Source organism: Lithobates pipiens, unplaced genomic scaffold (genome assembly GCF_037356315.1).
Source record: "Lithobates pipiens isolate NorthernLeopardFrog02 unplaced genomic scaffold, aLitPip1_a1.2 Scaffold_13, whole genome shotgun sequence".
In the NCBI taxonomy this organism is placed as follows: domain Eukaryota; kingdom Metazoa; phylum Chordata; class Amphibia; order Anura; family Ranidae; genus Lithobates; species Lithobates pipiens.
The window spans coordinates 174,880,924-174,890,541 of NW_027507718.1; the positions used below are offsets into that span (position 1 = coordinate 174,880,924).

At 52.3% G+C, this 9,618-nt stretch overlaps 24 non-coding genes and 18 pseudogenes across 24 annotated transcripts; all 42 read right to left on the reverse strand.

Moving 5' to 3' along the window:
* Nucleotides 1-88: 88 nt before the first annotated feature.
* On the reverse strand, nt 89-207 carry LOC143977211 (5S ribosomal RNA). The gene has a single exon (XR_013273494.1). It is a non-coding gene; the product is annotated as a 5S ribosomal RNA (ribosomal RNA).
* Nucleotides 208-316: 109 nt separating this feature from the next.
* On the reverse strand, nt 317-435 carry LOC143977783 (5S ribosomal RNA; annotated as a pseudogene).
* Nucleotides 436-544: 109 nt separating this feature from the next.
* LOC143976571 (5S ribosomal RNA) lies at nt 545-663 on the reverse strand. The gene has a single exon (XR_013272873.1). It is a non-coding gene; the product is annotated as a 5S ribosomal RNA (ribosomal RNA).
* Nucleotides 664-772: 109 nt separating this feature from the next.
* LOC143976889 (5S ribosomal RNA) lies at nt 773-891 on the reverse strand. The gene has a single exon (XR_013273180.1). It is a non-coding gene; the product is annotated as a 5S ribosomal RNA (ribosomal RNA).
* Nucleotides 892-1,000: 109 nt separating this feature from the next.
* Nucleotides 1,001-1,119, reverse strand: LOC143977492 (5S ribosomal RNA). The gene has a single exon (XR_013273768.1). It is a non-coding gene; the product is annotated as a 5S ribosomal RNA (ribosomal RNA).
* A 109-nt stretch (nt 1,120-1,228) lies between these two features.
* On the reverse strand, nt 1,229-1,347 carry LOC143977800 (5S ribosomal RNA; annotated as a pseudogene).
* Nucleotides 1,348-1,456: 109 nt separating this feature from the next.
* Nucleotides 1,457-1,575, reverse strand: LOC143977334 (5S ribosomal RNA). Its single transcript, XR_013273619.1, has one exon. It is a non-coding gene; the product is annotated as a 5S ribosomal RNA (ribosomal RNA).
* Nucleotides 1,576-1,684: 109 nt separating this feature from the next.
* On the reverse strand, nt 1,685-1,803 carry LOC143977100 (5S ribosomal RNA). The gene has a single exon (XR_013273385.1). It is a non-coding gene; the product is annotated as a 5S ribosomal RNA (ribosomal RNA).
* A 109-nt stretch (nt 1,804-1,912) lies between these two features.
* LOC143980092 (5S ribosomal RNA) lies at nt 1,913-2,031 on the reverse strand. Its single transcript, XR_013274237.1, has one exon. It is a non-coding gene; the product is annotated as a 5S ribosomal RNA (ribosomal RNA).
* A 109-nt stretch (nt 2,032-2,140) lies between these two features.
* Nucleotides 2,141-2,259, reverse strand: LOC143977872 (5S ribosomal RNA). The gene has a single exon (XR_013273876.1). It is a non-coding gene; the product is annotated as a 5S ribosomal RNA (ribosomal RNA).
* Nucleotides 2,260-2,368: 109 nt separating this feature from the next.
* Nucleotides 2,369-2,487, reverse strand: LOC143976617 (5S ribosomal RNA). Its single transcript, XR_013272917.1, has one exon. It is a non-coding gene; the product is annotated as a 5S ribosomal RNA (ribosomal RNA).
* Nucleotides 2,488-2,596: 109 nt separating this feature from the next.
* Nucleotides 2,597-2,715, reverse strand: LOC143977549 (5S ribosomal RNA). Its single transcript, XR_013273824.1, has one exon. It is a non-coding gene; the product is annotated as a 5S ribosomal RNA (ribosomal RNA).
* Nucleotides 2,716-2,824: 109 nt separating this feature from the next.
* Nucleotides 2,825-2,943, reverse strand: LOC143978224 (5S ribosomal RNA; annotated as a pseudogene).
* A 109-nt stretch (nt 2,944-3,052) lies between these two features.
* On the reverse strand, nt 3,053-3,161 carry LOC143979790 (5S ribosomal RNA; annotated as a pseudogene).
* Nucleotides 3,162-3,270: 109 nt separating this feature from the next.
* Nucleotides 3,271-3,389, reverse strand: LOC143978603 (5S ribosomal RNA; annotated as a pseudogene).
* A 109-nt stretch (nt 3,390-3,498) lies between these two features.
* LOC143976861 (5S ribosomal RNA) lies at nt 3,499-3,617 on the reverse strand. Its single transcript, XR_013273154.1, has one exon. It is a non-coding gene; the product is annotated as a 5S ribosomal RNA (ribosomal RNA).
* A 109-nt stretch (nt 3,618-3,726) lies between these two features.
* Nucleotides 3,727-3,845, reverse strand: LOC143976834 (5S ribosomal RNA). The gene has a single exon (XR_013273127.1). It is a non-coding gene; the product is annotated as a 5S ribosomal RNA (ribosomal RNA).
* Nucleotides 3,846-3,954: 109 nt separating this feature from the next.
* LOC143977806 (5S ribosomal RNA) lies at nt 3,955-4,073 on the reverse strand (annotated as a pseudogene).
* A 109-nt stretch (nt 4,074-4,182) lies between these two features.
* Nucleotides 4,183-4,301, reverse strand: LOC143976873 (5S ribosomal RNA). Its single transcript, XR_013273165.1, has one exon. It is a non-coding gene; the product is annotated as a 5S ribosomal RNA (ribosomal RNA).
* Nucleotides 4,302-4,413: 112 nt separating this feature from the next.
* LOC143977944 (5S ribosomal RNA) lies at nt 4,414-4,532 on the reverse strand (annotated as a pseudogene).
* Nucleotides 4,533-4,641: 109 nt separating this feature from the next.
* Nucleotides 4,642-4,760, reverse strand: LOC143976379 (5S ribosomal RNA). Its single transcript, XR_013272688.1, has one exon. It is a non-coding gene; the product is annotated as a 5S ribosomal RNA (ribosomal RNA).
* A 109-nt stretch (nt 4,761-4,869) lies between these two features.
* On the reverse strand, nt 4,870-4,988 carry LOC143976487 (5S ribosomal RNA). Its single transcript, XR_013272793.1, has one exon. It is a non-coding gene; the product is annotated as a 5S ribosomal RNA (ribosomal RNA).
* Nucleotides 4,989-5,097: 109 nt separating this feature from the next.
* On the reverse strand, nt 5,098-5,216 carry LOC143979346 (5S ribosomal RNA). Its single transcript, XR_013274033.1, has one exon. It is a non-coding gene; the product is annotated as a 5S ribosomal RNA (ribosomal RNA).
* Nucleotides 5,217-5,325: 109 nt separating this feature from the next.
* LOC143977598 (5S ribosomal RNA) lies at nt 5,326-5,444 on the reverse strand (annotated as a pseudogene).
* A 109-nt stretch (nt 5,445-5,553) lies between these two features.
* On the reverse strand, nt 5,554-5,672 carry LOC143976992 (5S ribosomal RNA). Its single transcript, XR_013273280.1, has one exon. It is a non-coding gene; the product is annotated as a 5S ribosomal RNA (ribosomal RNA).
* Nucleotides 5,673-5,781: 109 nt separating this feature from the next.
* Nucleotides 5,782-5,900, reverse strand: LOC143976292 (5S ribosomal RNA). The gene has a single exon (XR_013272607.1). It is a non-coding gene; the product is annotated as a 5S ribosomal RNA (ribosomal RNA).
* Nucleotides 5,901-6,009: 109 nt separating this feature from the next.
* LOC143976900 (5S ribosomal RNA) lies at nt 6,010-6,128 on the reverse strand. Its single transcript, XR_013273191.1, has one exon. It is a non-coding gene; the product is annotated as a 5S ribosomal RNA (ribosomal RNA).
* A 111-nt stretch (nt 6,129-6,239) lies between these two features.
* Nucleotides 6,240-6,359, reverse strand: LOC143978003 (5S ribosomal RNA; annotated as a pseudogene).
* Nucleotides 6,360-6,468: 109 nt separating this feature from the next.
* Nucleotides 6,469-6,577, reverse strand: LOC143979633 (5S ribosomal RNA; annotated as a pseudogene).
* Nucleotides 6,578-6,686: 109 nt separating this feature from the next.
* Nucleotides 6,687-6,805, reverse strand: LOC143976303 (5S ribosomal RNA). The gene has a single exon (XR_013272617.1). It is a non-coding gene; the product is annotated as a 5S ribosomal RNA (ribosomal RNA).
* Nucleotides 6,806-6,914: 109 nt separating this feature from the next.
* On the reverse strand, nt 6,915-7,033 carry LOC143979188 (5S ribosomal RNA; annotated as a pseudogene).
* A 109-nt stretch (nt 7,034-7,142) lies between these two features.
* On the reverse strand, nt 7,143-7,261 carry LOC143976586 (5S ribosomal RNA). Its single transcript, XR_013272887.1, has one exon. It is a non-coding gene; the product is annotated as a 5S ribosomal RNA (ribosomal RNA).
* Nucleotides 7,262-7,370: 109 nt separating this feature from the next.
* On the reverse strand, nt 7,371-7,489 carry LOC143977019 (5S ribosomal RNA). Its single transcript, XR_013273306.1, has one exon. It is a non-coding gene; the product is annotated as a 5S ribosomal RNA (ribosomal RNA).
* Nucleotides 7,490-7,598: 109 nt separating this feature from the next.
* Nucleotides 7,599-7,729, reverse strand: LOC143979417 (5S ribosomal RNA; annotated as a pseudogene).
* A 109-nt stretch (nt 7,730-7,838) lies between these two features.
* LOC143978932 (5S ribosomal RNA) lies at nt 7,839-7,957 on the reverse strand (annotated as a pseudogene).
* Nucleotides 7,958-8,066: 109 nt separating this feature from the next.
* Nucleotides 8,067-8,185, reverse strand: LOC143978895 (5S ribosomal RNA; annotated as a pseudogene).
* A 109-nt stretch (nt 8,186-8,294) lies between these two features.
* On the reverse strand, nt 8,295-8,413 carry LOC143976271 (5S ribosomal RNA). The gene has a single exon (XR_013272587.1). It is a non-coding gene; the product is annotated as a 5S ribosomal RNA (ribosomal RNA).
* Nucleotides 8,414-8,522: 109 nt separating this feature from the next.
* Nucleotides 8,523-8,641, reverse strand: LOC143978245 (5S ribosomal RNA; annotated as a pseudogene).
* Nucleotides 8,642-8,750: 109 nt separating this feature from the next.
* On the reverse strand, nt 8,751-8,869 carry LOC143977818 (5S ribosomal RNA; annotated as a pseudogene).
* A 109-nt stretch (nt 8,870-8,978) lies between these two features.
* On the reverse strand, nt 8,979-9,097 carry LOC143977091 (5S ribosomal RNA). Its single transcript, XR_013273376.1, has one exon. It is a non-coding gene; the product is annotated as a 5S ribosomal RNA (ribosomal RNA).
* A 109-nt stretch (nt 9,098-9,206) lies between these two features.
* Nucleotides 9,207-9,325, reverse strand: LOC143979489 (5S ribosomal RNA; annotated as a pseudogene).
* A 109-nt stretch (nt 9,326-9,434) lies between these two features.
* On the reverse strand, nt 9,435-9,543 carry LOC143979241 (5S ribosomal RNA; annotated as a pseudogene).
* Nucleotides 9,544-9,618: the final 75 nt, after the last annotated feature.

Genomic DNA, 9,618 nt, shown 5'->3' on the forward strand with positions numbered 1-9,618 from the left:
CTCTCTTGACAAAAGCAAAGGTGGTCACCTCGGGCAATCGAGAGGAAAAATACAGCAGGTCGCCAAAGCCAACAACATAATGGAAAAAAGCCTATGGCACCTGGTATTCCCAGGCAGTCTCCCATCCAGGTACTAACCAGGCCCGACCCTGCTTAGCATCCAAGATCAGATGAGATTGAGCGCATTCAGGGTGATGTGGCCGTAGGCGATATTGCACCCTACTTACAACTCTCTTGACAAAAGCCAAGGTGGTCACCTCGGGCTATGGAGAGGAAAAATACAGCAGGTCGCCAAAGCCAACAACATAATGGAAAAAAGCCTACGGCACCTGGTATTCCCAGGCGGTCTCCCATCCAGGTACTAACCAGGCCCGACCCTGCTTAGCATCCGAGATCAGACGAGATTGAGCGCATTCAGGGTCATGTGGCCGTAGGCGATCTTGCACCCTACTTACAACTCTCTTGACAAAAGCCAAGGTGGTCACCTCGGGCAATCGAGAGGAAAAATACAGCAGGTCGCCAAAGCCAACAACATAATGGAAAAAAGCCTATGGCACCTGGTATTCCCAGGCGGTCTCCCATCCAGGTACTAACCAGGCCCGACCCTGCTTAGCATCCAAGATCAGATGAGATTGAGCGCATTCAGGGTGATGTGGCCGTAGGCGATATTGCACCCTACTTACAACTCTCTTGACAAAAGCCAAGGTGGTCACCTCGGGCTATGGAGAGGAAAAATACAGCAGGTCGCCAAAGCCAACAACATAATGGAAAAAAGCCTACGGCACCTGGTATTCCCAGGCGGTCTCCCATCTAGGTACTAACCAGGCCCGACCCTGCTTAGCATCCGAGATCAGACGAGATTGAGCGCATTCAGGGTGATGTGGCCGTAGGCGATCTTGCCCCCTACTTACAACTCTCTTGACAAAAGCCAAGGTGGTCACCTCGGGCAATCGAGAGGAAAAATACAGCAGGTCGCCAAAGCCAACGACATAATGGAAAAAAGCCTACGGCACCTGGTATTCCCAGGCGGTCTCCCATGCAGGTACTAACCAGGCCCGACCCTGCTTAGCATCGGAGAACAGACGAGATCTAGCGCATTCAGGGTGATGTGGCCGTAGGCGAGCTTGCCCCCTACTTGCAACTCTCTTGACAAAAGCCAAGGTGGTCACCTCGGGCAATCGAGAGGAAAAATACAGCAGGTCGCCAAAGCCAACAACATAATGGAAAAAAGCCTACGGCACCTAGTATTTTCAGGCGGTCTCCCATCCAGGTACTAACCAGGCCCGACCCTGCTTAGCATCCGAGATCAGATGAGATCGAGTGCATTCAAGGTGATGTAGCCGTAGGCAATCTTGCTCCCTACTTACAACTCTCTTGACAAAAGCCAAGGTGGTCACCTCGGGAAATCGAGAGGAAAAATACAGCAGGTCGCCAAAGCCAACAACATAATGGAAAAAAGCCTACGGCACCTGGTATTCCCAGGCGGTCTCCCATCCAGGTACTAACCAGGCCCGACCCTGCTTAGCATCCGAGATCAGACGAGATCGAGCGCATTCAGGGTGATGTGGCGGCAGACGATCTTGCACCCTACTTACAACTCTCTTGACAAAAGCCAAGGTGGTCACCTCGGGCAATCGAGAGGAAAAATACAGCAGGTCGCCAAAGCCAACAACATAATGGAAAAAAGCCTACGGCACCTGGTATTCCCAGGCGGTCTCCCATCCAGGTACTAACCAGGCCCGACCCTGCTTAGCATCCGAGATAAGACGAGATCGAGCGCATTCAGGGTGATGTGGCCGTAGGCGACCTTGCACCCTACTTACAACTCTCTTGACAAAAGCCAAGGTGGTCACCTCGGGCAAACGAGAGGAAAAATACAGCAGGTCGCCAAAGCCAACAACATAATGGAAAAAAGCCTACGGCACCTGGTATTCCCAGGCGGTCTCCCATCCAGATACTAACCAGGCCCGACCCTGCTTAGCATCCGAGATCAGACGAGATCGAGTGCATTCAGGGTGATGTGGCCGTAAGCAATCTTGCACCCTACTTACAACTCTCTTGACAAAAGCCAAGGTGGTCACCTCAGGGAATCGAGAGGAAAAATACAGCAGGTCGCCAAAGCCAACAACATAATGGAGAAAAGCCTACGGCACCTGGTATTCCCAGGCGGTCTCCCATCCAGGTACTAGCCAGGCCCGACCCTGCTTAGCATCCGAGATCAGACGAGATCGAGCGCATTCAGGGTGATGTGGCCGTAGGCGATCTGGCACCCTACTTACAACTCTCTTGACAAAAGCCAAGGTGGTCACCTCGGGCAATTGAGAGGAAAAATACAGCAGGTCGCCAAAGCCAACAACATAATGGAAAAAAGCCTACGGCACCTGGTATTCCCAGGTGGTCTCCCATCCAGGTACTAACCAGGCCCGACCCTGCTTAGCATCCGACATCAGACGAGATCGAGCGCATTCAGGGTGATGTGGCCGTAGGCGATTTTGCACCCTACTTAAAACTCTCTTGACAAAAGCCAAGGTGGTCACCTCGGGCAATCGAGAGGAAAAATACAGCAGGTCGCCAAAGCCAACAACATAATGGAAAAAAGCCTACGGCACCTGGTATTCCCAGACGGTCTCCCATCCAGGTACTAAGCAGGCCTGACCCTGCTTAGCATCCGAGATCAGACGAGATCGAGCGCATTCAGGGTGATGTGGCCGTAGGCGATCTTGCACCCTACTTACAACTCTCTTGACAAAAGCCAAGGTGGTCACCTCGGGCAATCAAGAGGAAAAATACAGCAGGTCGCCAAAGCCAACAACATAATGGAAAAAAGCCTACGGCACCTGGTATTCCCAGGCGGTCTCCCATCCAGGTACTAACCAGGCCCGACCCTGCTTAGCATCCGAGATCAGACGAAATCGAGCGCATTCAGGGTGATGTGGCCAGAAACGATCTTGCACCCTACTTACAACTCTCTTGACAAAAGCCAAGGTGGTCACCTCGGGCAATCGAGAGGAAAAATACAGCAGGTCGCCAAAGCCAACAACATAATGGAAAAAAGCCTACGGCACCTGGTATTCCCAGGCGGTCTCCCATCCAGGTACTAAACAGACCCGACGCTGCTTAGCATCCGAGATCTAGCGCATTCAGGGTGATGTGGCCGTAGGCAATCTTGCACCCTACTTACAACTCTCTTGATAAAAGCCAATGTGGTCACCTCGGGCAATCAAGAGGAAAAATACAGCAGGTCGCCAAAGCCAACAACATAATGGAAAAAAGCCTACGGCACCTGGCATTCCCAGGCGGTCTCCCATCCAGGTACTAACCAGGCCCGACCCTGCTTAGCATCCGAGATCAGACGAGATAGAGCGCATTCAGGATGATGTGGCTGTAGGCGATCTTGCACCCTACTTACAACTCTCTTGACAAAAGCCAAGGTGGTCACCTCGGGCAATCGAGAGGAAAAATACAGCAGGTCGCCAAAGCCAACAACATAATGGAAAAAAGCCTACGGCACCTGGTATTCCCAGGCGGTCTCCCATCCAGGTACTAACCAGGCCCGACCCTGCTTAGCATCCGAGATCAGACGAGATCGAGCGCATTCAGGGTGATGTGGCCGTAGGCGATCTTGCACCCTACTTACAACTCTCTTGACAAAAGCCAAGGTGGTCACCTCGGGCAATCGAGAGGAAAAATACAGCAGGTCGCCAAAGCCAACAACATAATGGAAAAAAGCCTACGGCACCTGGTATTCCCAGGCGGTCTCCCATTCAGGTACTAACCAGGCCTGACCCTGCTTAGCATCCGAGATCAGACGAGATCGAGCGCATTCAGGGTGATGTGGCCGTAGGCGATCTTGCACCCTAATTACAACTCTCTTGACAAAAGCCAAGGTGGTCACCTCGGGCAATCGAGAGGAAAAATACAGCAGGTCGCCAAAGCCAACAACATAATGGAAAAAAGCCTACGGCACCTGGTATTCCTAGGCGGTCTCCTATCCAGGTATTAACCAGGCTCGACCCTGTTTAGCATCCGAGATCAGACGAGATCGAGCGCATTCAGGGTGATGTGGCCGTAGGCGAACTTGCACCCTACTTACAACTCTCTTGACAAAAGCCAAGGTGGTCACCTCGGGCAATCGAGAGGAAAAATACAGCAGGTCGCCAAAGCCAACAACATGATGGAAAAAAGCCTACGGCACCTGGTATTCCCAGGCGGTCTCCCATCCAGGTACTAACCAGGCCCGACCCTGCTTAGCATCCGAGATCAGACGAGATCGAGCGCATTCAGGGTGATGTGGCCGTAGGCGATTTTGCACCCTACTTACAACTCTCTTGACAAAAGCCAAGGTGGTCACCTCGGGGAATCGAGAGGAAAAAAATACAGCAGGTCGCCAAAGCCAACAACATAATGGAAAAAAAGCCTACGGCACCTGGTATTGCCAGGCGGTCTCCCATCCAGGTACTAACCAGGCCCAACCCTGCTTAGCAACCGAGATCAGACAAGATCGAGCGCATTCAGGGTGATGTGGCCGTAGGCGATCTTGCACTCTACTTACAACTCTCTTGACAAAAGCCAAGGTGGTCACCTCGGGCAATGGAGAGGAAAAATACAGCAGGTCGCCAAAGCCAACAACATAATGGAAAAAAGCCTACGGCACCTGGTATTCCCAGGCGGTCTCCCATCCAGGTACTAACCAGGCCCAACCCTGCTTAGCATCCGAGATCAGACGAGATCGAGCGCATTCAGGGTGATGTGGCCGTAGGCAATCTTGCACCCTACTTACAACTCTCTTGACAAAAGCCAAGGTGGTCACCTCGGGCAATCGAGAGGAAAAATACAGCAGGTCGCCAAAGCCAACAACATAATGGAAAAAAGCCTACGGCACCTGGTATTCCCAGGCGGTCTCCCATCCAGGTACTAACCAGGCCTGACCCTGCTTAGCATCCGAGATCAGACGAGATCGAGCGCATTCAGGGTGATGTGGCCGTAGGCGATCTTGCACCCTACTTACAACTCTCTTTACAAAAGTCAAGGTGGTCACCTCGGGCAATCGAGAGGAAAAATACAGCAGGTCGCCAAAGCCAACAACATGATGGAAAAAAGCCTACGGCACCTGGTATTCCCAGGCGGTCTCCCATCCAGGTACTAACCAGGCCCGACCCTGCTTAGCATCCGAGATCAGACGAGATCGAGCACATTCAGGGTGATGTGGCCGTAGGCGATCTTGCACCCTACTTACAACTCTCTTGACAAAAGCCAATGTGGTCACCTCGGGCAATCGAGATGAAAATAACAGCAGGTCGCCAAAGCCAACAACATAATGGAAAAAAGCCTACGGCACCTGGTATTCCCAGGCGGTCTCCCATCCAGGTATTAACCAGGCCCGACCCAGCTTAGCATCCGAGATCAGACGAGATCGAGCGCATTCAGGGTAATGTGGCCGTAGGCAATCTTGCACCCTACTTACAACTCTCTTGACAAAAGCCAAGGTGGTCACCTCGGGCAATCGAGAGGAAAAATACAGCAGGTCGCCAAAGCCAACAACATAATGGAAAAAAGCCTATGGCACCTGGTATTCCCAGGCGGTCTCCCATCAAGGTACTAACCAGGCCCGACCCTGCTTAGCATCCGAGATCAGACGAGATCGAGCACATTCAGGGTGATGTGGCCGTAGGCGATCTTGCACCCTACTTACAACTCTCTTGACAAAAGCCAAGGTGGTCACCTCAGGCAATCGAGAGGAAAAATACAGCAGGTCGCCAAAGCTAACAACATAATGGAAAAAAGCCTACGGCACCTGGTTTTCTCAGGCGGTCTCCCATCCAGGTACTAACCAGGCCCGACCCTGCTTAGCATCCGAGATCAGACGAGATCGAGCGCATTCAGGGTGATGTGGCCGTAGGCGGTCTTGCACCCTACTTACAACTCTCTTGACAAAAGCCAAGGTGGTCACCTCGGGCAATCGAGAGGAAAAATACAGCAGGTCGCCAAAGCCAACAACATAATGGAAAAAAGCCTACAACACCTGGTATTCCCAGGCGGTCTCCCATCCAGGTACTAACCAGGCCCGACCCTGCTTATCATCCGAGATCAGACGAGATCGAGCGCCTTCAGGGTGATGTGGCCGTAGGCGATCTTGCACCCTGCTTACAACTCTCTTGACAAAAGTCAAGGTGGTCACCTCGGGCAATCGAGAGGAAAAATACAGCAGGTCGCCCCAAAGCCAACAACATAATGGAAAAAAGCCTACGGCACCTGGTATTCCCAGGCGGTCTCCCATCCAGATACTAACCAGGCTCGACCCTGCTTAGCATCCAAGATTCAAACGAGATCGAGCGCATTCAGGGTGATGTGGCCGTAGGCGATTTAGCACCCTACTTACAACTCTCTTGACAAAAGCCAAGGTGGTCACCTCAGGCAATCGAGAGGAAAAATACAGCAGGTCGCCAAAGCCAACAACATAATGGAAAAAAGCCTACGGCACCTGGTATTCCCAGGCGGTCTCCCATCCAGGTACTAACCAGGCCCGACACTGCTTAGCATCCGAGATCGAGCACATTCAGGGTGATGTGGCTGTAGGCGATCTTGCACCCTACTTACAACTCTCTTGACAAAAGCCAAGGTGGTCACCTCGGGCAATCGAGAGGAAAAATACAGCAGGTCGCCAAAGCCAACAACATAATGGAAAAAAGCCGACGGCACCTGGTATTCCCAGGCGGTCTCCCATCCAGGTACTAACCAGGCCCGACCCTGCTTAGCATCCGAGATCAGATGAGATCGAGCGCATTCAGGGTGATGTGGCCATAGGCAATCTTTGCCCCTACTTACAACTCTCTTGACAAAAGCCAAGGTGGTCACCTCAGGCAATCGAGAGGAAAAATACAGCCGGTCGCCAAAGCCAACAACATAATGGAAAAAAGCCTACGGCACCTGGCATTCCCAGGCGGTCTCCGATCCAGGTACTAACCAGGCTTGACGCTGCTTAGCATCCGAGATCAGGCGAGATCGAGCGCATTCAGGGTGATGTGGCCGTAGGCGATCTTGCACCCTACTTACAACTCTCTTGACAAAAGCCAAGGTGGTCACCTCGGGCAATCAAGAGGAAAAATACAGCAGGTCGCCAAAGCCAACAACATAATGGAAAAAAGCCTATGGCACCTGGTATTCCCAGGCGGTCTCCCATCCAGGTACCAACCAGGCCCGACCCTGCTTAGCATCCGAGATCAGACGAGATCGAGTGCATTCAGGGTGATGTGGCCGTAGGCGATCTTGCACCCTACTTACAACTCTCTTGACAAAAGCCAAGGTGGTCAACTCGGGCAATCGAGAGGAAAAATACAGCAGGTCGCCAAAGCCAACAACATAATGGAAAAAAGCCTACGGCACCTAGTATTTCCAGGCGGTCTCCCATCCAGGTACTAACCAGGCCCGACCCTGCTTAGCATCCGAGATCAGACGAGATCGAGCGCATTCAGGGTGATGTGGCCGTAGGCGATCTGACACCCTACTTACAACTCTCTTGACAAAAGCCAAGGTGGTCACCTCGGGCAATCGAGAGGAAAAATACAGCAGGTCGCCAAAGCCAACAACATAATGGAAAAAAGCCTATGGCACCTGGTATTCCCAGGCGGTCTCCCAGGCGGTCTCCCATCCAGGTACTAACCAGGCCCGACCCTGCTTAGTATCCAAGATCAGACGAGATTGAGCGCATTCAGGGTGATGTGGCCGTAGGCGATCTTGCACCCTACTTACAACTCTCTTGACAAAAGCCAAGGTGGTCACCTTGGGCAAACGAGAGGAAAAATACAGCAGGTCGCCAAAGCCAACAACATAATGGAAAAAAGCCTACGGCACCTGGTATTTCCAGGCGGTCTCCCATCCAGGTACTAACCAGGCCCGACCCTGCTTAGCATCCGAGATCAGACGAGATAGAGCGCATTCAGGATGATGTGGCTGTAGGCGATCGTGCCCCCTACTTACAACTCTCTTGACAAAAGCCAAGGTGGTCAACTCGGGCAATCGATAGGAAAAATACAGCAGGTCGCCAAAGCCAACAACATAATGGAAAAAAACCTACGGCACCTGGTATTCCCAGGCGGACTCCCATCCAGGTACTAACCAGGTCCGACTCTGCTTAGCATCCAAGATCAGACGAGATCGAGCGCATTCAGGGTGATGAGGCCGTAGGCGAACTTGCACCCTACTTACAACTCTCTTGACAAAAGCCAAGGTGGTCACCTTGGCCAATCGATAGGAAAAATACAGCAGGTCGCCAAAGCCAACAACATAATGGAAAAAAGCCTACGGCACCTGGTATTCCCAGGCGGTCTCCCATCCAGGTACTAACCAGGCCCGACCCTGCTTAGCATCCGAGATCAGACGAGATCGAGCGCATTCAGGGTGATGTGGCCCTAGGCGATCTTGCACCCTACTTACAACTCTCTTGACAAAAGCCAAGGTGGTCACCTCGGGCAATCAAGAGGAAAAATACAGCAGGTCGCCAAAGCCAACAACATAATGGAAAAAAGCCTATGGCACCTGGTATTCCCAGGCGGTCTCCCATCCACGAACCAACCAGGCCCGACCCTGCTTAGCATCCGAGATCAGACGAGATCGAGTGCGTTCAGGGTGATGTGGCCGTAGGCGATCTTGCACCCTACTTACAACTCTCTTGACAAAAGCCAAGGTGGTCACCTCGGGCAATCGAGAGGAAAAATACAGCAGGTCGCCAAAGCCAACAACATAATGGAAAAAAGCCTACGGCACCTGGTATTTCCAGGCGGTCTCCCATCCAGGTACTAACCAGGCCCGACCCTGCTTAGCATCCGAGATCAGACGAGATAGAGCGCATTCAGGGTGATGTGGCCGTAGGCGTTCTTACACCCTACTTACAACTCTCTTGACAAAAGCCAAGGTGGTCACCTCGGGCAATCGAGAGGAAAAATACAGCAGGTCGCCAAAGCCAACAACATAATGGAAAAAAGCCTACGGCACCTGGTATTCCCAGGCGGTCTCCCACCCAGGTACTAACCAGGCCCGACCCTGCTTAGTATCCAAGATCAGACGAGATTGAGCGCATTCAGGGTGATGTGGCCGTAGGCGATCTTGCACCCTACTTACAACTCTCTTGACAAAAGCCAAGGTGGTCACCTAGGGCAAACGAGAGGAAAAATACAGCAGGTCGCCAAAGCCAACAACATAATGGAAAAAAGCCTACGGCACCTGGTATTTCCAGGCGGTCTCCCATCCAGGTACTAACCAGGCCGGACCCTGCTTAGCATCCGAGATCAGACGAGATAGAGCGCATTCAGGATGATGTGGCTGTAGGCGATCTTGCCCCCTACTTACAACTCTCTTGACAAAAGCCAAGGTGGTCAACTCGGGCAATCGAGAGGAAAAATAAAGCAGGTCGCCAAAGCCAACAACATAATGGAAAAAAGCCTACGGCACCTGGTATTCCCAGGCGGTCTCCCATCCAGGTACTAACCAGGCCCGACCCTGCTTAGCATCCGAGATCGAGCGCATTCAGGGTGATGTGGCTGTAGGCGATCTTGCACCCTACTTACAACTCTCTTGACAAAAGCCAAGGTGGTCACCTCGGGCAATCGAGAGGAAAAATACA